Source organism: Macaca fascicularis, chromosome 6 (assembly GCF_037993035.2).
Source record: "Macaca fascicularis isolate 582-1 chromosome 6, T2T-MFA8v1.1".
Lineage (NCBI taxonomy): Eukaryota > Metazoa > Chordata > Mammalia > Primates > Cercopithecidae > Macaca > Macaca fascicularis.
In genome coordinates, this window is record NC_088380.1 from 143,718,053 (window position 1) to 143,745,241 (window position 27,189).

A 27,189-nucleotide genomic window follows, 5' to 3' on the forward strand; every position below is an offset into this window, starting at 1 on the left:
AGGGAGGCATTCCAATTTTAAAAGGATTCACAAGTTTCCTCTAAATAGCCTGTTGCCTTGGAAATTTCCATTTTAAATGTCTGATTTCAGCACCTCCCAAAAATCCCATCTTTTAAATGTCTGTCCATCCTAAGGTAAATGACCAATGAGTTATAGTTACTAAGAAAATCACATGGCTTCATGTTATAAAAGTCCAGGCCCATATCAGAAACTGACACGTGCATCCAGCTGTAAAAAAGCGCTAGAAGATGCAGCATGCCTAACCCCTCTAAAATGAAAATTATTACAAGGCAATATATATGACACACAAAGGTCTTGTTTCAAGGAATCTGTACCAACAAAGCAAATAAAAACTTCAACAAATATATATGTTATAAGGAAGGTTGCCTCATCTCCAGGTGTTGACAACAGCATGAAATTCCTAATAACCAACACTTTTATACATCTTCGATGAGATATTTTCAGTTTCAGTCAATGACTGAGATGACAATAGATTCCAATTTTAGGAACTTAACTGTATTATTACAGCCATGAGGATACAACTATCAGAACCATTCATTATGATATCTGTTTAGACTGTAACTAAATTCATTTTCTTGGTATGAATATTCATTATTTTTCTTTAATTGTTGAAATAAAAGTAAGTGTGAATGTCAATCTTCTCTTCCAAGAAAATTAACATCTGAAATATTTCTATGGAGAAACAAGGCAATGATGAAAATGATGAATGAATACTTCTCCTTCTGGGAATGTATACAACCAGTTATTCTGCCCACGGCATCTCAGGGAAGCAGCACCCACCCTCCACAAGGCTCAGGCATTGGGTTTGTTTCTGTCTGATGAGAAAGCCTTGATCAGACTCCATCTGAAAAGGTCTTCCTGGTGTCTGGCTTCTTTAACACACCAATTGTCATGCTTTTATTAATACTCCCATCACACAGGACAGCATGAAGCCTTGAGTTTTCTTGTTTTATTTAATGTACTAAAAACTCTGGCTTTTATCATGTCACATACACAGGCCATCAGGAGAGAGGACAAAGTAGCTCCAGAGTATCAAGGGATCTAAAAACACGCAGGCTGCCTGGGCAAATCCAGAGCATACTAAGAATATCTGTTTAAGTGCTTCTATTTGATTCCCACCCCTACTTCAGAGTAGGTGGGGGGAACCTCTCTTTGGGTAGGGCCATTACTGGGGCCAAGCAAAATACTGTCAGGGGCTCCGTCACCAAACAGTTCAGGTTCAGTATCAGATCTTAAGTGGGAACAAAGGCTAACACTAGTAGCTAATAGGAACATTTAGTAAATTTGTGCATTGGCTTTCTGTGTATACATAAATCATCAGGGATAATTATCTATAGATTTAAATAAGACCCTTAATAATTAAAGCATTATCTCTCCTGGATAATCACCGACTCTTAAAAGAAGAGCACGGATTTAATACAACTGTAAGAGGGAGACCCCCTTCACATATCTGTCAAGTGGTTAGTCAACATTTGTTTGGCCTCTACTGAAAAAAGAAAAAAAAAAGACAATGAAGTTCTAAAAATAGATGCTTGAAAACTGCAAGCACATCATTTATGTGTGGGTTTAACCATTTTCATGAAGACAGACATCCTGGGTAAGTCAAATTAATTCAACACAAATTCATTGAGCACCTACTGTGCTCCATGTACTCCTGATACTAGGTCTAGAATGTACTTTCTCAAAGGGGGCCACACTGTCCCTCAAGGGAGTGAAAACTGGTTTTTGAGGGATGAAAACAAAATCTTACACTTCTTTTTACATATAAGGCATAGATATACAAATAACATCTAAACAGATACATGGCATATTAATGGCTTTAAATTTCAGAAAGGGGAGAGGCAATTAGGAAAAAAAAAATCTAAAGTCTTCTTAGGGTAGTGATAATGAAAACAACTGTTGAGACACGCTGATCTAGAATGACAAAACTCCCTACTTGTGTGGAGCTAAGAGTCTACCGGTGGCATACAGATGATAAACAGCAAGTGTCCATGCTATGGCAAAAATAAAGCAGGGAAAGGAGATAACAACTGGGCAGGAAGAGACTGAGGATGGAAACAGGAACAGACCACCATTTCCATCAATTAATTTGTCACTTTTCTCACAATCATGATGTGAGAAAAATGAACTTCTGATGACAAATTCAAGGGGTAGCCCCTATAACCCAAGGCAGCCTGTACATAATGTGCTATAACATGCAAAAAAAAAAAAAAAAAGTAAAGTAAAAAGCATGACAATGAAACAACAGGTCTATCTATGGGGGATTGTCTGTTCCCTGTCTGTTCCCTACGTATTAAAACAGCATGAAATGCCTAATAACTCAGCTTTTGAAATATCATCTTTGATGACACATTTTCAGCATTTCATTTGTGCCCTTTATTTTCCTCTTTCCTCACAATTGAATACGTAGTTGGCTGTCTTAATTCCAGGGTCCATCCATTTGAGACTAATGATTCGCCATTTGGGGCATGCTTAATGACTCCCAATGTTATCTCCACATTTATGAGACCCAGGTTTCAACACATATTTTCAACAGTGAGATGAAATTATTCTCATTTGATCACATGTTGATAAAATGAGCAAAAACAAATTCTAAAAGTTCAAAAACTTGCTTAAACATGTAAGTTTGTACAAGCAAAGGTAATGATCTTGCCAAAAACATGAACTGTTAGCTGACATGCCCTGCCAGGGTCCCTGTCTACTCAGGAACATCTGAAAAAAATATAAGCTAGTGAACAAAAGGGTCATTTGTGGGCATCAGTTCATAACGCACAAAATAAAGTTTATGAAAAAGTTAAATCGGAAAAAGTGGGAATCACTTTAGTGCACGCACCTACTAAATAATAAGAGAATGGTTAAGAGTCATTTCATGAAGTTGACTTCTGAGGTGTTTTTCCCCTAACTAATGATGCCACGGAGATTCCAACTTCCTGCAACACTCTAACATTATAAAAGACGCTAAACAAACTTACTCTCCAAGGGAGAGGCTGATTCCTTGCAAAGAATAACAGCATAGCTCAGCACTGTTTGTTAAGTTCAGCCTCCCTGTGGCTTTGCCACAACTTTTCTACAGGGAAATTAACAAGAAAAGCTCTCAGCTTAATATATTATTGGAACTTGTCTACAAGCTTATTAGGAAGGATAAATCATAGGGAAATACAGTCCGTCACTGGATGTCTCCAATATAAATCTGGAAAATGGTAAGACACTCAACAGACAGAGGATTGCTTGCCATGTAGGCAGGATATACACATACGTTGTGACTTAATTTACATTTAGCCAGGTTCTTCCTTGGAGTAAGTGACATGCTTTCAAGGTACAGACTCCAAAGTTGGGGTCCATAAGGAGAAAACAGCCAAACAGAAATCCTTAAAGAATGTTAGCTGGGAAAGGAAACTGCTGTGAAATCAAAATGCCAGTTCATACCTGATTCCCAAAGTACCTACCTACATGCAGATTTCACAACCAGGTAGGAACTTGAAAAAGCATCACCGATCAACCTGAAAGTAGCAAGCTGAAATTCAGAAGCTAACTCTATTAAACTTAATAAAACGGAAACCTCATACACATGGCTTCATGAAGGTGTCTAAGCCTCTGCCAGATTCCTCTTCCCAGTTAAAAAAAAATTGTTACTTCTAACTGTTTAATAACAAGAAGAAAATCCCCAGGGAGACCCGCAGGCAGCATGGGAGCCTTGTCCTTCTCACAGGCTGCTACAATGACCTGGGAAGACAATTAGCCAGGCTTCCTCCCGCACTCCAGGTCTATGTTTTAATGGCTTCAATCACAGGGGGCTGGAAGCACAGGTCCAGCCCAATTTAATAGGCAGTCATTCACTTGCGGTACATTTCAAGTGTAAAATAGCTCACTTCATTTTCTTGGTTCCTGTTTATGCTTCTAAAGTTACTCTTGGAGAGAAGATTAAGCACCGTTCTCCCCGAGAGCATGAAAGCCCTTCATGCTCAATCCCTTTGCAGGACTATATATTGAAATATCCACCAAGCCAGCCCAAGAGCCACACATAGGAAACCCAGGTGCTCCTGAAATGGGCCATCCCCAGAAAAGCCAGTACAAGAGCAGAGCATGACAAGAGTTAGACTTCAATGGCCAAGTGCAGACCTGGGCTCAGGTTCCATCTCTACCATTTTCTGGTTGGATGATCTTGAACGAATTAACTGCTCTGAGCCTCACTTTTAGTCATTATGAAATGGAGACAGTAAATGCAACTACCTCGTAGAGGTTTCTGCAGAAATAAAATAGGATAATGTTTACAAAGCTTGGTAAAGTAACTGTCACACAGTACACACACAAAATTGTTAGCTATTGTCATCAATGTCTTCATTAAGTACTAATGGGTATTAAAGAACTTTCAAGTTTCACTCAACCCCTACTCAGGTGTTACCTACAACTATTTCCCCACACAGAACCTTCCCTAAATGGATCCAACATGTTCACCCATACTCAAACACTAACTTAGACCTTCCGCACTCTCAAATGCTAGGGCACACCACACAATGCCTCAACATACACATTTGATGTAGCAGTGGTTCTTCACTTGAGCATCCTTTAGAATCACCTGGAAGGCTTGTGAAAACACAGGTTTCTGACTCTGTCATCAGAGGTGCTGATTCAGCATGTCTGAGGTGGAGCCGCAAAATTGACATGTCTAATACTGTTGGTACAGGAATCACATTTTGAGGACCACTGTGCTAAAGAAAGGAGAAAGAGAAGCCAACTTCAAGAACTGAGAAAGGAATATGTGGAAACAAAAGCTTGTGAGATGCTCAGAACCAGGAGTCCAGCCCCCGAGGACACTAGGAGGTCTCACCTCAGCGAAGTCTCCTGGTGCAGGCAGCCTTCTTTCCACTTGGAACCAGCCTTACCAGGCTCCTGGATCTTGGACTGTTGGGCTGACGCAAGGCCACAACCTAACAGGGACATCCATACCCAACCTAAACCCTGAAAAGAGGTGGGGTTTTTGAAACAAGACTATCAGTGAACTGCACACCCTCCTGCTCAATTATCATCTCTTCCTCCTCTGTGTTAAAGCAATTCTGCAGCACAATGATTCTTCACAGGGAGATTGATGGGCATCTTTCATGCTAATTTATTCTGGAGTTGGGAAGCCTTTATTTCCTCATGTCATGAAGAAAATGATGGCAGACATTTCCAGTAGAAATGCCACTGCATTCTTTATAATGTCATTCAGCTGCTGCCAGAATTAAACTATTGACCAAATTAATCTGTTTACCACACACGTTGTGGCTTGATCTCCTTGCCCCGAGGGCTGAAGCATCATGCTGCAAAGGCATCCACATTTATTCTCAGTAAGTGATGCTAGATTGCAAAGTGCCATGCATGCAGGCTGGGTCTTTAATGCCATGGAAGCCCCCAGAGGCCACCTCATCTTCCACTGTGCTTTACCCACTTCAAACCACCCCCTACTTCCTTCAGGGTTAAGTCCAAACCCCTCAACATGGCTGATGAACCCCATATGATCAGACTGTCATTTTCACAGCTTCCAATCGCCTCTGGTCTCACTCTCTACACCCTAGGGAACCCCTACCCACAGGCTCAAGACTTGCCCATCTCTGGGCCTTTGCACAGGTTGTTCCCTCTGCCTGGAAGATGGCCCTCCCCTGCTTTCTCTAGATGTTTATTTTCTACCTGTCCTTCATTCAGTTTAAGTATAACTACTGTGTGCCCTGTAGTATCTTATACCTCACATGTTACAGCAATCATGTTGCTGATAATTATTCGTATTCAGATTATAAGCTTTGTGAGGCCAAGAGCCATATCTAATAAAGTACCTAATAAAAGACATGATATAACAGGTGCTCAACAAATATTTATAAATGAATGCATGGATAGCTAGCTCTGACAACTCCCTCTTTCAACTCCCTCTGTTATCCATCTGCAAAATGAGGAATTTTGACTAATGATTTCTAACAAGGTTTGTGACTAGGGGACAAAACAGGGGCTCCAGAGAAGCTGCAAGAAATGAAGTTCAAAGCACGCAGGGAATCAGAAGACCCTACTCCAGGACCTTTCTGTCTTTTGTGAACTACAGTACTTTTCCCTCAGTTTTAAGGCAGTGCAACGGCAATACTCCTCAAAGCATGGACCCCGAAATCCTGAGGTTGCAAGGAAGTGCCTCAACATCTATTGTAGAAAGCAAGGGGTAGGCCAGTCTTAGAAACTGTACCTTAATCCATTTTATGTACTATGTTTTAGGTGAGAGTTCATTTGGAAGAAAAGTAGATTTTGCTGCTTACGAAAAAGAAATTTGAAAGCATGAGCTGAACTGGTCACCGAATTAGGATTTAAAGCACATCATGATCAGAGGGTCATGAAATCCTGATAATCCTCTGGCTCTGGTATGCTCGAAACAGATGAGTCTTTGAGAATTTGGCATCTCTTGCCCAACTCACTACCAGGCATTGAGAATTGCAAAGGAGCCTAAAAGCCTTCTACTCTGGTGAAAAGAACAAAGCTTATTACACAGCAAAGTCTATACAGTAAGGAAACACAGGGAATAACGCATATTCAATAATTCTCTTCGAAGAAAGGTCATAGCTTCAGATCAGACCCTGGGGCTTTGCAAACAAAGATGAGGGCAAGTTATCATAGGAACAAAGGGAACAGCCAACAGTGCCAGTAACTCCGCCTACAGACCACCAAAGCAGATTTGTGCCATAAGCTTGTGCCTCTTAGACCCTTCCCTCCTCTGAATCTTTCTTGTCCTATTCCTTGGGGCCTCATGTGAGACAGATACATCTATGAAGAAGAACCACAAAACTCTGTGATCTGGACATTTCCTCATCCATATCCAATGCAGAAAAAGTGTAAATACCTTTTCTTTAATAAAGCGAATGAGCCCAAATATGCAATGATGAGCAAACAAAACCTGTTTCTTTTTCTTTGCATTTTCTCCTCTTCATTTATCTGTAAACAGGAATACATGGCTTTCTGACCAATGCCAGTTGACTTGAGCATCCCTGAATGACTGAAGCCCCAGTACTCATACATGATACATGGTTGGTACAACTGCAGAGAGGGCTTCAGCCAACATGAATGACCAAGGAGGCTGTCACTGTACACAGTTTGTAAAGATGGCTCCCAAGCCACAGGGTAAGCCTTAACCAACCAAGTGAGACTTCAGACTGAACACAGAAGTGAATCACAAAAGGACTTCTTTCCAAGACCCACCCAATATGAGACTTAAAAAACTAATCATCAGCCAGATGCAGTGGCTCATGCCTGTAATGCCAGCACTTTGGGAGGCTGAAGTGGGTGGATCACTTGAGGCCAGGAATTTGAGACCAGCCTGGCCAACATGGTGAAACTCCATCTCTACTAAAAATACAAAAAATTTAGCTGGGTGTGGTGGTGTGTGCCTATAGTCCCAGTTACTTGGGAGGCTGAGGCATGAGAATCATTTGAACCCAGGAGGCAAAGGTTGCAGTGAGCAGAGATCCGGCCACTGCACTCCAGCCTGGGTGACACAGAATCTGCCTCAAAACAAACAAAAAAAAAGAAAGAAAGAAAAAAAAAAAAACCTAATCATCTTCTCAAAATATTGCTTGAATGTTACTTAGGTGGAATTGCAGTACAAAATTGCAAAATTTTAAAAATCACCCCCAAGAACATTTTAAATATGTTTTGCTGAGGGGCAGCAAGCATGTACAAATATAATATTTTCAGTTTAATTACTACATAGTAGCTCTTACCCAAATAATGAATTTACCTTGGAGCATGTCAGAATTTAGGAACAATCTAAATATACTTCTGCAATCCCGCATTGGTCTTGATTCATGAACTTGTTAGAACTTACCCTGGGTGGCTTTCAGTAACCAGATGAGCTCATGCACTGCAAATACAGGTGCTGGGAGCAACTAGGGCTGCCCACGCCAGGCCTTCTTAAATTCTGATTGGGGGAATTTGTGGTCAGACTGGAGCTGTTCCTGGAAAAGCATCATCCCCACTAGACATACAATGGGAATCTTAAACCCACCTTGTCTGGGATACAGCAGGAAACTTACAGACAGAATCAAATGATGAACTGATTTTTGCCTTTCCATTTATAGTTAAGAACAGTAAGATAAAGGGGAGAAGAAAAGAAAATAATGTATGTTGATCCTGGCGAAAGTGTGAATTGGGACATGTGAATGCATGTGAAGCAAACTCAATGTGAACTAGCTCAGCCAAGGAACACACCTCCCTAGCTCATCAAAACAAAGAGCTAAAAGCAGGGCTGGTCTCAAGGATGACTGGTACCAGGGGCTAGCCCAGTACCAGGTCCTAGAGACACCTCTGGTAGCTCTCAGGCCCCCAGTCACGCCTTTTGATCAGGAGACAGACTCTATGGGAAGATGACACTCTCACTTGAATCACAAGATTAGGCAAGAGGAGAGGCACATCTGCTAGAAAGGTGGATGGCTAAGGTCTGGTCAGACCAAACAACAGATGTCCATAACAGGGGGCTCAGATGAGAGATGTATTAAGCTAAGAGCAGCCTTGTCACTGTGCTGTAGAGTGCAGTCCCCAGCCTTTTTGGCACCAGGGACTGGTTTCGTGGAAGCAAATTTTTCCACAGACCAGGAGGTGGGGTAGGGGAAAAGGGGTGCACAGAGATGGTTTCAGGATGAAACCGTTCCACCTCAGATCATCAGGCATTAGATTCTCATAAGGAGTGCACAACCTAGGTCCCTCACATGTACAGCTCACAATAGGGTTCGTACTCCTATGAGAATCTAATGCCGCAGCTGATCTGACAGGAGGCAAAGCTCAGGCAGTAAGGCTCACTCGCCCGGCTGCTCACCTCCTGCTGTGCAGCCCATGGGTAGGGGACCCCTGCTGTAGAGTAGTAGACAATGAAGGCAGCCTTTGACCTCTGAAGGAAAGGCAATGCAAGACTCGCCCATGCTCCACTCTTAACAAAAGGGGCTAGTCAGAGACAAGATTGGATATTCTGGAAACTAAGCTCTCTCCATCTTTCTTTATATGCAAACATCTATTGGCAACCACCTAATATCAACTCAGAGCCACTGAGCGCACATAAGATGCATGTTTGGTTATAGTCTCTTGGGTAGCTAACTTCTTAAACTTTGTGCAAGAGCCTTGTCTCAAACCAATAGCATCCCTGCAGAAAGACAGACCCAGCAAGTCAAAGACATTCACACCCAAGGACTTGAGGATTCTCCTTGGAAAGAAAAATCGTGCCGTCAGCTTCCTGCAAAATGAATGACAGAAGGAACAAGTGAGAGCAAAACAAAACACCACAGCCTGGGCTGTCTATTAAAAAGCAAATACTCATAGGTAATGTTTATTTTATTCTTTGTGCTTATTTGGAAATTTTAAACACAATGAATCTTTACTACTTCTTTAAGAAGAAAAGTAAAACTTCATTTTAAAAAATATATAACATTAGAATTAAGCTGATATGTATTAAATTATTTCCTATGTATCTACCAACTTTGGGGATAGGAATTTCAGATGTCACATTGTTTAGTCCTTTTCTATATTCTTTTCTGAAAATATTATAGTAGGACCAGTTTGATCATTTTTAATACTTTCAAAATATAGTAAGCCTGATCACATCATATTTTTACTGAATTTTTTATTGAGATCATTATGGATTCATATGCAGTTGTAAGAAATAATTCAGAGACATCCCATTTTCCTTTACCCAACCTACTCAGAAAGTGACTTCTTGTAAAACTAAGTACAATATCACAATCAGGATATTGGTGGATAAAATTCAATCTTATTCAGATTTTCTCAACTGTACTCACACTATTTGCGTATGTGTGTGTATGTATGCCTAGTTCCACATAATTCCATCACATGTATACCTTCCTGTATCCACTACCATGGTCAAATACAAAACAGTTCCATCAGCACAAGGATCCCTGGTGTCACTTTTTTTTTTTTTTTTTTTTTTTGGAGATGGAGTCTCACTCTTGTCCCCCAGGATGGAGTACAATGATGTGATCTCGGCTCACTGTAACCTCCACCTTCCCAGGTTCAGGTGATTCTCCTGCTTCAGCCTCCTGAGTAGCTGAGATTACAGGCATGCACCACCACAACCAGCTAATTTTTGTATTTTCAGTAGAGACAGGGTGTCACCATCTTGGCCAGGCTGGTCTCAAACTCCTGTCCTCAGGTGATCAAGACCTGTCTCAGCCTCCCAAAGTGCTGGGATTAAGGCGTGAGCCACTGCACCTGGCTAGTGTCATCCTTTTATAACATACCCACCTTCCTGCTGACCCTGCCCCCTTGATCCCCTACTATCCCTAACCCCTGGCAACTACCAATCTTTTCTCCATTTCTAAAATGTGGGCATTTCAAAAATATTATATAACTACACAGTCTATAACATTTTGGGGACTGACTTTTCACTCAGCAAAATTTCCTGGAGATTCACCCAGGATGTTGCATGTATCAGCAGTGCATTCCTTTACTATTGCAAAGTACTATTCCATGGTTTGGATATGCTATAGTTGGTTTAGCCACTCACTCACTGAAGGACCTCTGGCCTGATTCCAGATTGTAGCTATTATAAACGAAGCTGCTATAAACATTCATGTGCAGGTTCTTACATGAATATACGTTTTCATTTCTCTGGGATAAATGCCCAAGAGTGCAATTGCTATACTCTATGGTACTAGCATTCCACAGTGACTGTGTCACTTTACATTCCCACCAGGTACGTATGAGTGATTCAGTTTCTCCACAACCTTGCCAGCACTGGGTGTTGCCACTATTTTTCACTTTAGCCATTCTGATAGGTGTCTAGTGGTATACCATTGTTATACTTTAACTTGCATTTCCCTGATGATGGTGAACATCATTTCATGTTCTTATATGCCATCTGTATATTCTCCTTGGTGAATGTCTCTTCATGTCTTTTACTTATCTCAAATTGGCTTGTTTCTTCACTCTTGAGTTTTAAGAGTTCTTTACGTATTCTCAACATTCGCCCTCTGTAAGATATGTGATTTGCAAATATTTTCCAGTATAGTTTGTCTTTTAACTTAACAGAGTTTTTCACCCAGCACAAGTTTTTTTTTTTAATTTTTTAATAAGTCCAGTTTACCAAACTTGCCTTTTATGAATCAGGTTTTTGGTGTCAAGTCTGAATTCTTTGTCTAGCCCTAAATCCTGAAGATTTTTAATGTTTTTTTCCTAAAAGTTGTATAGTTTTAAATTTTACATTTAAGTTCATGATGCATTTTGAGTGAATTTCTGTCTATGGATGAGGCTTCAGTCCAGATTCGTTTCTTTGCCTATGAATGTCCAGCTGCTCCAGCACCACTTATTTGAAAGGCTGTCTTTTCTCCCTTGAATGGCACCTTTGTCAAAAAGCCTTGAGCATATTTACCTGGCTCTATTTCTGGGTTATCTATTCTGTTCCACGAATCCATGTGTCTATCCCCCTGCCAGTACCACACTGTCTTGATTACTGTAGCTATATAGTAAGCCTAAAATCAGGTAGAGTGATTCCTCCTACTTTATTCTTCTTTGTCAAAATTGCTTTAGCTATTCTAGGGTCTGTGCCTTTCCATATAAATTTTCAGAATAACCTTATCCGTGTTTACAAAAAACCTTGCTGCAATTTTGATAGGAATTTCATTGAACCTGTATATCAATTTGAAGAAAATGAACATCTTTACCATGTTAAGTCTCCAAATCCATAAACAACATACGTCTTTCTATTCATTCAGGTCTTCTTTGATTTCTATCATCAGTGTTTTTTTTACTGTAAGTATAACACAATTTGTATTTGTCAATTGAAATAGATGCGTTATTCTGCACTATCATGGATGGAGGGAAGATCTTTGTCTTAGGCTACATGGAACATACTGTGGCAGATCCCAGTCCTGCTCATCATATTTGCCCACTTGGACACCGTTCTAGACCTGCATCAGTGTTTGATAATATTCAGAATACCGATCCTAAATATCAGCAGTCCTCAACCTGTTTGGCACCAGGGACTGGTTTCATGGGAGACAGTTTTTCCAGGGACCAGGGGAGGGACAGGCAGGGATGGTTTCAGGATGATTCAAGTACATTATATTTATTGTATACTTTATTTCTATTATTACATATGTATGAAACAATTATACAACTCACCATAATGTAGAATCAGTGGGAGCCCTGAGCTTACTTTCCTGAATCTAGATGGTTCCATCTGGGAGTGACGGGAGACAGTGACAGATCATCAGGCATTAGATCCTCATAAGGAGCACACAACCTAGATCCCTCACATGTGCAGTTCACAACAGTGTTCAACCTCCTATGAGAATCTAATGCTGCTGCTGATCTGACAGGAGGTGGAGCTCAGGTGGTAATGCAAGCAATGGGGAGCGACTGTAAATACAGATAAAGCTTTGCTTGCTCACCTGCTGCTCACCCCCTGCTGTGTAGTCCAGTTCCTAATAGACCATGGACCACTACTAGTCCATGACCTGGGGATTGTCTTAAGTGTGCATCTAAATATTTCTTTTTCTTTGGAGTAATTATAAATGATATTAACTTCAATTTTCACATATTCATTGTTAGTATGAGCATATTCACTTTTTTTTCTTTTTTGTTATTGATCTTGTATCCTGTGACTTTGCTGATCTCACTTACTGATTCTAGGAGGATTTATTTCCTATTTAAAAAAATTCCTTGGGATTTACTACACAACCATGTCATCTGCCAATAGGCGCAGCTTTATTTCTTCTGGTGCCTTTTTTGTTTTCTTGCCTTACTGCAGTGACCACAATTTCCAGTACTATGATGAATAAGAGTGGTGAGAGCAGACATTCTTGCCTCATTCTTCAAGGCAAAGGGTTTCCTCCGACTAGGCCATCTGGTGTCATCTGGCTGGAAAGGACAGTCTGAGGCCCATGAGGATGTGAAGACATCCTGAGTGTCCTCTGCCAGTGTCCCCAGCTGCCCAGTGTCTCTGGGTAGGGAAAAGGAGTCTTGGGCTCACAGGGATAAAGAGGCTTCCCATACCAGGCCACTCATTGTGGGGCCTGTTCTGCTGATGGCCCCCAGACACTGTGGTCTCTCTCAGTAGGATTCTCAGGCCCAGCAGGGAGGCCAGTATTTCCCTTAGCCTCTTACCCAGGTGCTGGGTTCAGCCTCTTACCCTGCTGGGGCTGCTTTCTTCTGCTGGGTGGTGGGTCAGGAAACACCATGCCTGGGCCACCTTCTCCTGCTGGGCAAGGGGAGTACAAAGATGCCCTGCTGCTGCATTGCCTGTCCAGCACTGGACTCCCAAACCATCTCACCTTCTTCTTGCCACTTTCATCATTATCTTTTGGTTGCCTCTTGTGCTATTTCCAGCGTTTATCATCATATTTAACAGAGAAGAGCAGAAAGAAACAAGTCTATACCATCTTGTCCAGGCCATAAATCACATCAAATCCCATTATATCTTTTTAAAAGTTAGGGTGAGTGAAAGATTTCTTTCAATACAATTCTAAATAATATATGTAGATGCTGGTCCCTACAGGAAACAGACCTTAATTCCTACCCTCCTCCCCTTGAGGCTGGGCTGGGGTTAGTGACTTGCCCCCAAAGAAGAGTAGGGAAAGGGGAAATCATGGATTTACAGAGAGGCAGCCTGAAAAACACCATGTTCACCAACTGATCGAAGTCTGCAGTTTAATTAATTAGTGATGTACTAATGTGTTTCTTAGGTTTGACAATTACTAAATACCAAACATTCTTCCAACAAAAACCGCTCATCAGAGAGATGAACATCTTACAACACTGACATTAAAGCGTTTTTGCCTAAATATTGCTGACCTGGAAGTGCCTCACTGAGCACATATTATTTCATCTCAGAGACAGTACTGCTACCAAAATGACCAAACCAAGTACATGCTTTGTGCCTGCTCCTTCTAGTGGGCAATGACCTGGGCACCAGACATTTGGGGTTGAATCACTGGCAAAGTGGGAGCTGAAGCTCCCAGGAAGATCTAGCATCACTTAGTCTTTCCTGCATGGGTTTTTTGATGTAGGATGTTATAAGGAATGCTAAATACTGCTCCTAAAATATCCAGGCCAGGGAGCCATGGCCAAGTCCTCTGACCCGTTGGATGGCAAGTGTAAACCTTGAGAGGGAGTGTGTCACCTAGAGAGACAGGGTAAATGGGTATTATGTTCAGATTACCTTATGGTCATCAGGAAAAGCAATGTGGCTGGTATTCATTACCCACTCATGAGCCATTAAGTAGAACCTCTGTAAAATAACTGCACCCAAAACCTTCACGCCTTATTTCAACCACTAGTTTCAACCTGACTCCTGGTAATACCAATGATCACAGGCGCTGACAAGGAAAACATGCCCAGATAAAGTGTGGCTACATGTTAGAGAAATGAGTATGGGCAGAAAGATGCCTACGTTTGGAGGCATGAATACAAGTGAAGTGCTGGTGGGTATACATACTTGTGTGAACAGGTAGATGCATATGTCTGTGTGAAAACACTGCTCTGTGTGAAGATTTTCAACAGGTATCTGGGTGTGGGTGCCACAGTATGACAGACAAGCGAGAACTACAAAGTGTGTGTGTTTATACATAAGAGTAGTACAGCTATGACCACTAGGAGTACGGAGAAATGAAACTATGCTAACATTTCGCAAGTCCATCATCATGCTCAGACACAGGCAGGAAGAGCCTCCACTCTGTGCCTCATCTGACTGTGTCCCTCCCAGGGTGGTGGGGATTCTGTAGGGCTTAGAAAAAAAGTCCAGCCAGAGCTCATGCTTTGCCTTTCCAGCCCATGTCCCTGGTCCCTGAGATCCCAGAATTTTCTGGCCAAATGGCCCTGAGCCACCTTCCACGGCTATCTGGCCTATCCTCCAGGTCTATCCTTTTGAGGTGGCCTGAGCTGCCAGTGAGGGCCCTCTAGGCCCAGGAGAGGCCACAGGGCAGTGGTTTGCAGTGAGGAGGGGGTTACGATCAGCACGTTGCTGGCTGCCTGCCAGCATGCACACCAGGCCCTTCATGGAGTAGGATGAAGCCAATGGTGGTCAGCGAACGGGAGCTCTTTTCATGCAGCCACACCCCAAGCATTATCATGGTTAACTTGCCAAGGAAGAAGGAAAGAACACATGTTACTGTTTAACAGTGGGTTAGCCTGATTTATAATTTAGTTATTTAGACAGGAGGTATGTGAGCCTCTGCTTAAATTCTCCCTGTAGGCCCCACAAATGTTAGACGCAGGCTGTGCATAGATGTACATAAGAGTATGCTTGCCCAGGCTTCTTTGAGTTCTACCAAACCTAGTCTCCAGCCCTTAGGTCCTGAGGCACAGAGATGTAGACTGGGGCTGTGGTCATATCTGACCTGGATTGGGTAGGGAATCGTTTAGAATCAGCTCATACAAATACACACGCTGCAGACCCTAAAAACTGGTTCCTTTCCCTTATCGATTCCCCACTGGTCACACACATAGATGCACAGCAGGAAAACATCTACTGAGCATAGAAATATGTCAGGCTGGGAGTTTCCTGAACTGGACAAGATACCTTAATATAATGAAGAGCTCGTTTCAGCAAACTATACTTGGTCACTGGTAATCCCGTAGCACCCTCACAGCCCCCAACCAACACCATTCAGATCTAATTACTCTGGGGTGAGGACCAATGCAGGGATGAGAGGCATGTTATCGAAAACCACTTTAGCACTGCTCCAGCTCACAGCCACACTGCCCTCTATAATGACTTCACCCAATTAGCTTGCTAGCAGTCTGCCTTTTATAAATCAGCGATGCCAATGGAATGAATTCTGCACCAGAAGGGAAGGGCAAGTAACTGGCAATTGCATGGAAATCATTAATTGCCTTTCAGGTTAAGTGAATTATCGTTATTTCCTCCATTTGGTGGCACTGTGCGCAGATGAGGTCAAGCGGGCAGCCCAGCATGAGCTCCCACTCCCAGCATTACCTCATTCAGTGAATTGAACAGTGGCAGTGTGTGCCTCTCTGGGAGGCAGAGGACTAAGGGTGCTAGGCCCTCCCCTCAGAGCCCCCCATCTACTTAGTCCCAGGAAGGAACATTCCACAGACAGGCCATACATGGAAAATGTACACATCTGTGAACTGCTTTCACTCCTAAAATGAAGTCTAATCAGTTTGTTTAAGACCTCTGCCTGGACTGAGGCTCTGAGTAAATGATGCTTTAGTGACATTACTCACAGGAACGTTTAATTCTCACAAGTTTCACAGGGAGCTAAGCTCAGCAAATACTCCCTTTTGTGAACAAGATGTATGGTGTTAAACAAATAATTAGCCTTTATTTCCGGAAAGAAGAAAGAATATTTTGCCCTTATTCAAAGAGTCAACATGTTAATAACTCCTACAATTCAGACAGCAGAAGGGAAGAAGAGGATGTAGTCTCTAAGGCACTGGTTCTTGAGCTTTAGGGTATGTGAGGATCACCTGCAGGGCTTATTAAAACACAGATTGTTGGCCCTCATTCCCTGAGTTCCTGCTGCAGTAGATCTGGTTGGGTTGTGGGAATCTAACAAGGTTTCAGGGGATGCAGATGCTGCTGGTCTGGGGGTTACACTTGAAGGCACTGCTTCAGGAAACAGGTTTTTGTAACCTCAAATTACCTACAAAAACTCAAATTTATTTTGAAAGCAATACATCACGGTAGTTGAGAATATGGACACTGGGATGAAGGAGATCTAGCTTTAAAGTGTGATTCTCCCTTTACAGCTGTGTGATCTTGGGCAAGACTGGTTCACCTCTTCAAAATAAGCTTTCTCTTCTATGAGTTGAAATCAATTCCTCGCAGGGCTGTAGAGAGAATTAAAATGAACTAATATATGTAAACCCAAGCTACTTATATTAAACTAAACAATTACTTCAATTAACTAATGACTGTTATCAGTAGGTCTTATTAGCACTAATGAAGTGTTAACAAATTATTTTCCATAATATGCCTCCCCAAAGAGACAAACCCTATTTTCACTACTGGCTGAAATTTGCACTCAATACATGAACACACTGCAGTCCTTGAAACCACTTGTTCCTTTATGCTAAACATGCTCCTTACAATCTTGCTCACAATGTGAAATTATTTAGAAAACACTCTTTCACAGAAAAACTAAATGTAAGTTCTTTAAAATAAGTGCTACACATAAAAGGCAACTCAAAATGAATCTCATTCATGAAAAGCAAAGCAAAAAAAATTACCACATAGAATCAAGAAGCACAATAAAAGAATAGTATGTCATGACCAAATAGAGTTTATACAAGAAAGGCAAATGTTGAACAATATCAGTAAATCCATCAAACCAGTGAATATTAATAGAGCTCGAGGAAAATCATGTAACCATTCCAAAGATTCTGAAGAAGTACTGAGCAAAATTCAACCACTCTTGATAACAACAAAAATACTCAATAAAATAGGAACAAATATATACTTGCTTAACATGATAAAATATATTTTTCTCAACTACAAAGCTAAGATCACATTTAATGGGGCAACATTAAAATACCTGTGTGATAGTGAGATATGCACTTGATCTTAGCAAAAAGGCTAAAAAGTGATTAATAGTGGGATATAGTAAGAAATATACATTTGGTCTTCATTCCTGGTTTGTGGCACAGAGCTCCTAAAACCCTTGGAATGTGAGTGGTACATGGGAGAGAAGCATCTTTTGGTATTCACAGTAAGACCCTTTTAACCCCATATGAGTTTATGCTAATGAGGTGACTCCTGAAGGATGGGGGCTGGTTTCCAGAGGAACCAACCATGTGATTAAAAGATTTTTAACTTGCAGCCCTAATCCCCAATTTTCAGGGAGAGGAGAGGGGCTAGAGAATGACCTAATCACCAATGACCATTAATTTGATCAACGATGCCAACAAAACAAAGCCTCTATAAAAACCCTAAACAACAGGATTTGATGAGGTTCTGAGTTGTCGAATGCATCCACATGCTAGGAAGGTGACGCACCCCAACTCCACAGGGAGAGAAACTCCTGTACCCGAGATCATTCTAGACCCTTGCCCTATGTACCTCTTCATCTGGACTTTCATTTATATCCTTTATAACAAACCAGTAATAAATAAGCATAGTATTTACCTGTGTTTTAAGTATTTACCTGGCACTGTGACCCATTATATGTATTAAACATGAGATGGGAGTTGTGGGAACTCTTGAATGTATAGTCAGTCATCGGAAGTATGACGTTTGTAACTGGCATCTGAAGTGGGGGGCAGTCTTGTAGGACTGAGTCCTTTAACTTGTGGGATCTGACACCAACTCCAAGTGGATAGTGTGAGAATTGAACTGAACTGGAGGACACCCAGTTAATGTCCACAGAGAATCAGAGGATTGCTTGGTGTGGAAAAAAAAAATTCAGACATTTTGTATTAAAAGTGTTATGTCTATAGACAAAAAGTTTTTCCCTTTAACAGCCAAGAAAAATCAAGATCAAAATAAGACAAGGGAGTTCACTACCATCATTGTTATCTTACATTGAATAAGGGAAACTAGGAAAAACCTAAAAAGGTATAAAAATGGTAAGGAGTACTTAAATCTAGGACTTTTTAAAAACAAGTTGATTATATACTTAGAAAGTCTAAAAGAACAAGCTAAAAAACTATAATAAACCCAACACAGCTCAGAAAGCTGGCAAAATACAAAACTGACTTGCAAATATCCATAGCTTCCTATGCAAACTTCCATCAAGTAGCAGACCGATGTGAAGAGAAAATTCCATGTAATATAGCACACATGAAATAAAATACCAAGGAATTGACTAAATAAGCCAGAGCTGTAAGAATAAAACTTTAAAGCTCTTCTGAAGGACACAGAAGAAAACCTGAACAAATCAGGAGACATACCACGTTCTTGGAAAATGTATTAAACCATTCTTGCATTGCTATAAAGAAACATCTGAGACTGTGGTAATTTATAAGAAAACAGATTGGATTCGCTCAAGGTTCTGCAGGCTATCTGGGAAGCATAGTTGCATCTGCTTCTGGGGAAGCTTCAGGAAACTTCCAATCATGACAGAAAGCAAAGGGGAGCAGGCACATGACACGGCAAGAATGGAGCAAGGTGGGAGGAGATGCCACACATTTTTAAATGACCAGATCTTACCAGAACTCAGAGTGAGAGCTCACTTATCATCAAGAGAATAGACTAAACCATTCATGAGGGCTACGCCCCAGTGATCCCAACACCTCCCATCAGATGCCACCTCCAACGCTGAGGATTACAATTCAACATGAGATCTGGGTGGGGATATCTATACAAATCATATCAGACAGGAAGACAAACTCACAGAGCTGTCAACACTCCTTAAGGAAATTTGTAAATGTAATGCTCTCCTAATGATAACCTTGTTATTAGTTTGGAGATTATACAAGTTTATCCTTAAGTACATTTAGAAAAATATAGGATTATCCAAAAAAAAAAGAGGAGACTCTGAAAGAGAAAAGTCATGAGGAAGGACAAGCCTATCAGACAGTGTAACATTATTGAGCAATGATTAAATAGTGTGGTACTGGTACTGGAATGTGACTATAAGACAAACAAATAGATCTAAATAAAAAGTCCAGAAACTAATCCAAATACAAATGGAAATACTTCAGTATATAGTGAAGATGGCATCTCAAATCAGTGGACAAAAAAAAAAATCTATATTCAACTAGTGACATAAGGACAACTCAATAGCATCTAAAGACTAAAGTTGTTTCTATATCCGACATCACATACCAAAATAAATTCCAAATGAATAATGATGGGAAAGTCCCATGAAAGCGGCGGGGTATGGGGGGGCAAAGTTAAATTTTAAAAATAATGGGATAAAAACTAGAAAAATCTCTTATTAACCTCAAAGTGGAAAAGGCCTTTAAGACATACCTGAAAATCCAGAAGCCATAAAATTCAAGGTTAATAAATATGAACACAAAACAATGAAACTCTTACTTAGTAGTATACATAAGCAAAGTCAAAAGACAAATACAACCACAGGAAATTGATTCAACTATAGGTAAGAGGCTAATATCTCTCTATATAAAGAGCTTCCGGAAGTTAACAAGTAAAAGACCAAGGACCCATCTGAAAGATGGGCAAAGGCTATGAATAGACATACTTACTGCCAAGGCTGGTTGGAAACAATTATTCCCAAATACTGACTGCTATGGTTTGGATGTGTCCCCCAGAAATCGTGTATTGGAAATTTAATCCCCAATGCAACAGTGTTGGGAGGTGGGGCCCAGTGAAAGATGTTTAGGTCATGAGAGCTCCACCCTCATGAATGATGAATGTCAATTATAAAAGGATTCCAGTCTTTAAGTTTGATCTCTTGCTCTGTCACCCCTTTTGCCCTTCAGCCATGGGATGGCACAGGAAGAAGGCCTCACTAGATGTTAACCCCTGATCTTGAACTTCCCTGCCTATAGAACCATGAGCCAATAAATTTCTGTTCATTATATATGACCCAGTCTGTTGTATTCTGTTATAAGAGCACAAACAGACTAAGACATTGACCATTATGGAATGGGGACAATTTGCCAATAACCATCAAAATTAAAAATGCATACATCTTCTGACCCAACAACTCCCCTTCTGGGAATTTAGCATCTTGAAGAACTGGCACATGATGTTATGAAATGACATATATACAAAATTATTCATTCCAGAACTGCTTATGATAGTAAAATACTGGAAACAATTAAAAGACTCATTAGCAGAGGATAGGTTGAATCAATTATGGTCTATTTAAACACTAAAAAACCATACAGGCCAGCATGGTGGCTCCCACCTGTAATCCCAGCACTTCAGGAGTCCGAGGCAGGCAGACTTCAGCTCCTGAGTTCAAGACCAGTCTGGGGGACATGGCAAAACCCCACTAATATGGTTTGGCTGTGTACTCACCCAAATCTCCTCTTGAATTGTAGCTCCCATAATCCCCACGTCATGGGAGGGACCCTGTGGGAGGTAATTGAATTATGAGGGTGGGGTTTTTCCTGTGCTGTTCTCATGATGGTGAATAAGTCTCATGAGATCTGATGGTTTTTTAAAGAACAGTTCCCTAGCACGCACTCTGGTGCCTGCCACCATGTAAGACTTGCCTTTGTTCCCCCTTCACCTTCTGCCATGATTGTGAGGCCTCCCTAGCCATGTGAAACTGTAAGTCCCTAAGACCTCTTTTTCTTTATAAATTACCTAGTCTCAGGCATTTCTTCATAGCAGTATGAAAATGGACTAATACACTTGTCTCTACCAAAAAAATTTTAAAAATTATCCAGACATCGTGATGCACGCCTGTAGTCCCAGCTACGCAGAAGGCTAAGGTGGGAGAATCACATGAGCCCAGGAGGTTGAGGCTGTAGTGAGCTGTGATTTCACCACTGCACTCCAGTCTGGGTGACAGGGTAAAACCCTTTTCCCCCAACTCCCAAAAAACTGTAGAGTTGTAGAAGAATAAAAAAGTTAGTAATTATCTCTATGCACAAACACAGAAAGATCTCTAAGACACATTATTTGCAAAAAGCGGAGTGGAGAACATTGTATATAACATGTTCATATGTGTTGGAGAAAGAGGATATACATACACATGCTTAACTACTGTGTGTATTAAAATTCCTCTGGAAGAATACACAAGAAACTAGTAACAGTGGTTACAGGATGAGAAAATTATGCACAAAGAGAATTTTTACTGTACTTCTTTCTATTTTCATTCCTGAACCAACTGCATTTATTCCTTATTTAAAAACTACATTCAATAAAAAGATTAAAAACTGAAAGGAATGTGATCTTTTCCGGGATGATTTTTAAGAAAATGTTATCCAAACGTGTCCTGGGAAGTGCCTCATCCCACCTACAACTGAGCCACTGATTTTTCCTTAGCTCATTCTTGAGTCCCATGTTTCCTTTCTCTTAACAGCTAATACCTGGGGAAAAGCACGCTGAGGTCTTAAGATGCCACATAATCAGCGGCTATTTTTTAATCTCTTAAAATTACAATGAAACTCACCCAAATGTCAAAGGCAGGCTAGTATTTTAAATTTTAAATTCAGTATCAGAGTCTTTCTATTTTCATGTGTTTTCAGTTTCACTTTCCAAGACCAAAGACATCATCAAGAAGATGATTTTCTGAAATTAATAGAAAAAAAGGTGAGTATTTAAATGCGAACTGCTGTATTCACATATGGGTACCATCCAGAACAAACTGATTTAAAGTCTCTAAGATAATGGAAGACTTATTCATGTAGAAAACCTCCTACCTTTCTGTGTTACCAAAAGACCCTAAACTAATCCACGTAGAAAATGATTCTGTCCAAATCTACTATTACATTTCACAGAATTCTGCAGGAAAAATGCCATAATTTAAGACACTGATGGTGCTGCTGATTCAATTTTCTGCTTGCATAAATATCTGCTAAATCCCTTATTATGAATGAACACGGCTAGCCTCAGGTATGAGCCCTCCAGTTCTAATCACTGCAGCCACCAGAACTAATGATTCCATAATGACTCGAAACTGATAAACTAGCAGGCCAGTCTCACCCACCACACTGTTCTGCAGGCTTGCATTAACAGCACTGGCAAGGAGAGTCAGGATCTATGGCAATGAACAGGGATTAAAGGATTACTTAACCAGATAAAAGCAACGAGGATGAAACTATTTCTAATAATAAGGTGGCAACAGCCCTCTTTCCCAACAGTGGTGGCAATCTCAGTAAATATTCCAGAGAAGAGTGTTACAGCTTAGGTTATTATTGATGAAAGATATAACTCTAATAAAAATTCAGTGAGTGTAAAAAATGTCAGAGATGGTTTTGTATCATGTGTAATAAAGAAAGGCACATAAAAATAACATGTTGCCTATAAAGAGACTATATTACGTTTGATACAGGTACTCAAAAACACAAAGTCAGGGACTTAAAGAGTCTGCTAGTGGCACAGGGATCCACAAAAATCAAACCTCCAAAATTCAGTGTGTAGAAAATTCAGATTTATGCTGGGACTTGGAGAGACTGCTCTGGGAAACACACTGTCTTTCAGGTAACTGTGAGCCTGTGGCTTCCACTATGCCATTTTCAAAATGAAGATATTTAGAAAGAAAAACACATAACAGAGTTTGAAGGGGGAAAAAACCATTTTTGAGGCAACTAAAAAGAAACTGCATACATTGAAGCTGAATCCTAGATGCTTCCAAAAAACCATAATACCAACGTGGAAAATTAATTTCCGACAGAAGAACTATAAAACACAGTAATCAATTTTGAATTTTAAGTCAAAAGAATGTGAAATCTGTGGGCCTTAATTTAGTAGCATCCCGCCAGACAACAGAGTCCCACTTGACACTGACCATCAAGATTTTGTTCCACCCTCAATGGAAAGAGCTCACACCCAGAAAAAAAAGGAACTGGGACTACCAACCCTATCTATGACTGCAAATAACTCCATAAGGCAAGGTGCTGGGCACCTGCTGGTACCTGGGTGCCCTTTTTCCCACCCAATGCGCTCTATCATGCCAGTTTCTGTCACCTTGGCCTAGTGCCCTCCAACATAAGAACCAAAGATCAAAACCCCTACAGAGTGGGGAGGGCAAACTCTTTCAAAGATCTTTGTTGGTTTTTAAATACTAATTTTATTATGTCCAGGACAAAGTTTACCTCTACCTAATAAGAGAAAATTGCTCATAGAAATGGATGAAAATTTCAAAGGTTGATTTTAAACTCTGAGTAATACAAAACAATCCTCTACAGATTTGAATAAAAAAGATAATGACTCTCTCCCTCCCACTCCGATCCTCCACAAAATTAAGGTATTAGTGAACATGACCACGTGTCCCACTAAAGAGAAAATAAATATTACTGGCATTAAGCTGCCAGGTGAGAGCTAACATAACTAATAGTAAACACATCATATTTCACTAGGATTCTCCTTGATGCCAGTATTAAAAAAAAATCAATCATCTTTTCAACTTAATAGCCAATGCGAAAAGTAATTTTAGAAAAATAATTGGTTTTAGAAACACATAGATGTAAGTGTATCTTTCTATGACTTTCTGGAACTTTACAAGGCCACTTCCTAGTACTCATATAACATTTATAAGAAATAATTATACCTCAAATGATTATTATGCCAATTGTTGGTTCTAATCAATAGTTAAGGACATAGCAGAGGAGGGAATTCATTAAACATTCAATATTGCTCCTTAAAAATGAAAGCAAAATTGAGGGCAATAAAAGCATCAAGAACTTAGTAGGAGTCAGAAAAGCACAAGTTCCAGATGAAAGTGCCGAGGCATGGAGAGCTCCCGCTTTGCAAAAGTGCACAGAGCGTTCTGGAATTGAATCACAGAGACATCCACAACCTCAAACCTCAAGGGATGTATGGTCAGATGGCCCAATCATGAATTCTCTGAAGCATGAATTTTCTCACAGCTGCATTTGTTTAAAAAAAAAAAAAACTGGTCTTGAGATATTCTTTAAGAATGGGATCCATGATTAAATAAGTTTTGGAATCACTGTATATGCTGCCTGTCTATTAACATATAAAAGGCTTTGTGAAGTCCAGCAAGAAAGATGTCTAATTAATGTTTAAACTAATGTTGACCCAGCTTCTCTGACCAGCATGCATGCATATAATAACTATTAACACCTATTAACGGGACTAGGAGCATCTTTGGGAAAGGTTTCTCTCTGGATTTCTTAGTTGTCCTCTATGTCCTACTTGAACAGTTAGTGATGGGACGTCAATCCCCCTATAAGCAGCCCATCATTATAGTCAACTCTACTTACTGAAACAGCAGAGTGGACACACTTCAAGTTTTAAAGTGAATCTGACCAATATTTGAATTGTCACTACCCACTTAATCACTGTGTACCCTTAGCAACGTTTTTAATTACCTCTGAGACTCGGTTCCATCATCTGTAAAGCTGGGGTAATAGTAACCATTTACAGTGATGCTGTAAATCTTAGAGACACTATCTATAATGTGACCAGTAAACTGCCTGCCATCTATTACTATTGTCATTATGATATGACATTTCCTTCTATAAAGATAAAGTTGACCTCCCTATAACCTACATCCATTAAGACTAGTTCTACCTCCTGGAATCAAATAGAACATATTTTCTCCTATTCCCCCTTACCACATTGGCTTTTTCCTAAATTAAACATCCTCAGTTCAACTTTCCATCAAGGCTTCCAGAGCTTCCACTGCCATCTCCACATTTCACTGCTTCTCATATCTCCAACTTTGCTATTCACTTTGTAATGATGGACTCTAAATTTGATGGCCCTGACATGGGTAAGGACAGTGTGACCTGAGGGGGTCTTCACCCTTGGAATCTGCCATGAATGACCACTTCCACCCACTACTCTAGATCTCATTCTGTCACACATTCAACCTAAAATTGTCCAAGCAACCTTGCCCAACATGTGGCCGTGGCACATGAAGGGTAGAAGCAAGAACCCCAAAACAAGCTGAAAATCACAGAGTGAGTTTCTGGCAGCTTCACTGAGTCACATGCCTGGAGCTTCTACTACACTGGTTCTTCAGGTGGGTCTTTAGATCACCTAAATCATAAGCCCCATCCCAGACCTGCTGAATCTAATCTCCGTGGGTGGAGCCCAGGATCAGCATTACAGCACATATCCTCACATGTCTTCAGGACACTACTGTACCACAACCCTGCAGTTTGGAGGACATCTAAAGTTGAAGTTCATTCAACCTGCAAAACTGTCTGAAGGATGAAGAAACATCAACCAGGATAAAGAAGAAACCACGGAGTGAAGGCAGAACATGGCAGGCAGAGGCTATGAACAAGGCACAGATAAAAGGCCCATGTGCCAGAGTGACGAAGGGCAGAAGAGGGCACTGTGAAGGGAAGCTGGAGATGAAAATGGGTGCCTCGCCCAGGGCCTGGCAAGTAGCAAGCTCAGTTCTTGCACCGAGAGCTGGAGGAGCTCCTCTAGGTCACTCAGTCCTGGTGCAGGTCAGTGGCAAACATAAAAGGTTTAGACTCCCCCTTGATTCAGGTACCACTAGCCACACAGAAATGATGGCCTTGCTATGGTGAGTACCCATATCACCCTATGATTATGGAATTAATGCAAATTGTGTAACTTCTTTGCAATCTCTCTTCTGCTTACGTATCCATAATTAACCATAGTGCAGAAAACACAACATACACCTCTTCTGGACCCCAGCTACACAACCAATTATCACCAAATAGATTTGCAGAGCACTTAAAAAAAACCTGCTTATCTTGTAGTCTATTTGGTGTTGCTATAAAAGAATACCTGAGACTGGCTAATTTGTAAAGCAAAGTTTATTGAGTTCAAGGTTCTACAGGCTTAGTTCAAGGGCATGGCCCTAGAGTCTGGTGAGGGCTTTCCTGCTGCATCATGACATGGCAGAGGGGGTTAAAGGGGAAGAGAGGAAAACCTGAGGGGGTGGCCTGGCTTCATAACAACCCACTGTTGCAGGAACTAATCCATTTCCATGAGAACTAATCAGTCTCACAAGAACTCACTACCTGGGTAAAAGCACCAAGATACTTATGAGGGATCTGCCCCCAAAACCCAAACACCTCTCATTAGGCCCCACCTCCCAACATCGAAACATTGGGGATCAAATTTCAACATGAGCTTTGGTTGAGACAAACAAACTTATCTAAAATACAGCAGTTTTAGATAAAAGTTTAGATGCAAAAGGCTTTGGGTTAACTGTTCTTACCTATTTCCCTACACATAACTTAGAGGTGAAGGATTAGCTACCAACAAACTTTTAACATATTAAAAATAAAATTTACTATTCTTTTGATCTCATTACTAAGTGAGGGAATATAGAGAAGAATATACTTTCTAAGCCCTCTTTTCCCTTAAAAATCTATAGCATCTTAATCTTTATACCCTACTACTTAGCCCCTGATATTATAAAGCCTTAATATATCTTCTATTTTATGTGTATGTGTCAAATTCATTCATTGATTTGTTCAGTTAGTCAACATTTGTTGAGCACCTTTCTGTACTTGGGTCATATAAGTATAAGTGACCCACTATCCTGTCCTCAAAACTCAGTCTGACAGAAACACCTGTTTTTTCCATGTCTAGCTGTGAAGCAGAAAGCATAAGCAACAGCTACTTCTGTGGCTCCCTCAGAACAATTCATTGATCTC

At 40.7% G+C, this 27,189-nt stretch overlaps 1 protein-coding gene across 1 annotated transcript in view; it reads right to left on the reverse strand.

Moving 5' to 3' along the window:
• SPOCK1 (SPARC (osteonectin), cwcv and kazal like domains proteoglycan 1) overlaps nucleotides 1–27,189 on the reverse strand; it is a 520,870-nt gene that overhangs the window by 249,150 nt on the left and 244,531 nt on the right. The window lies entirely within an intron of this gene.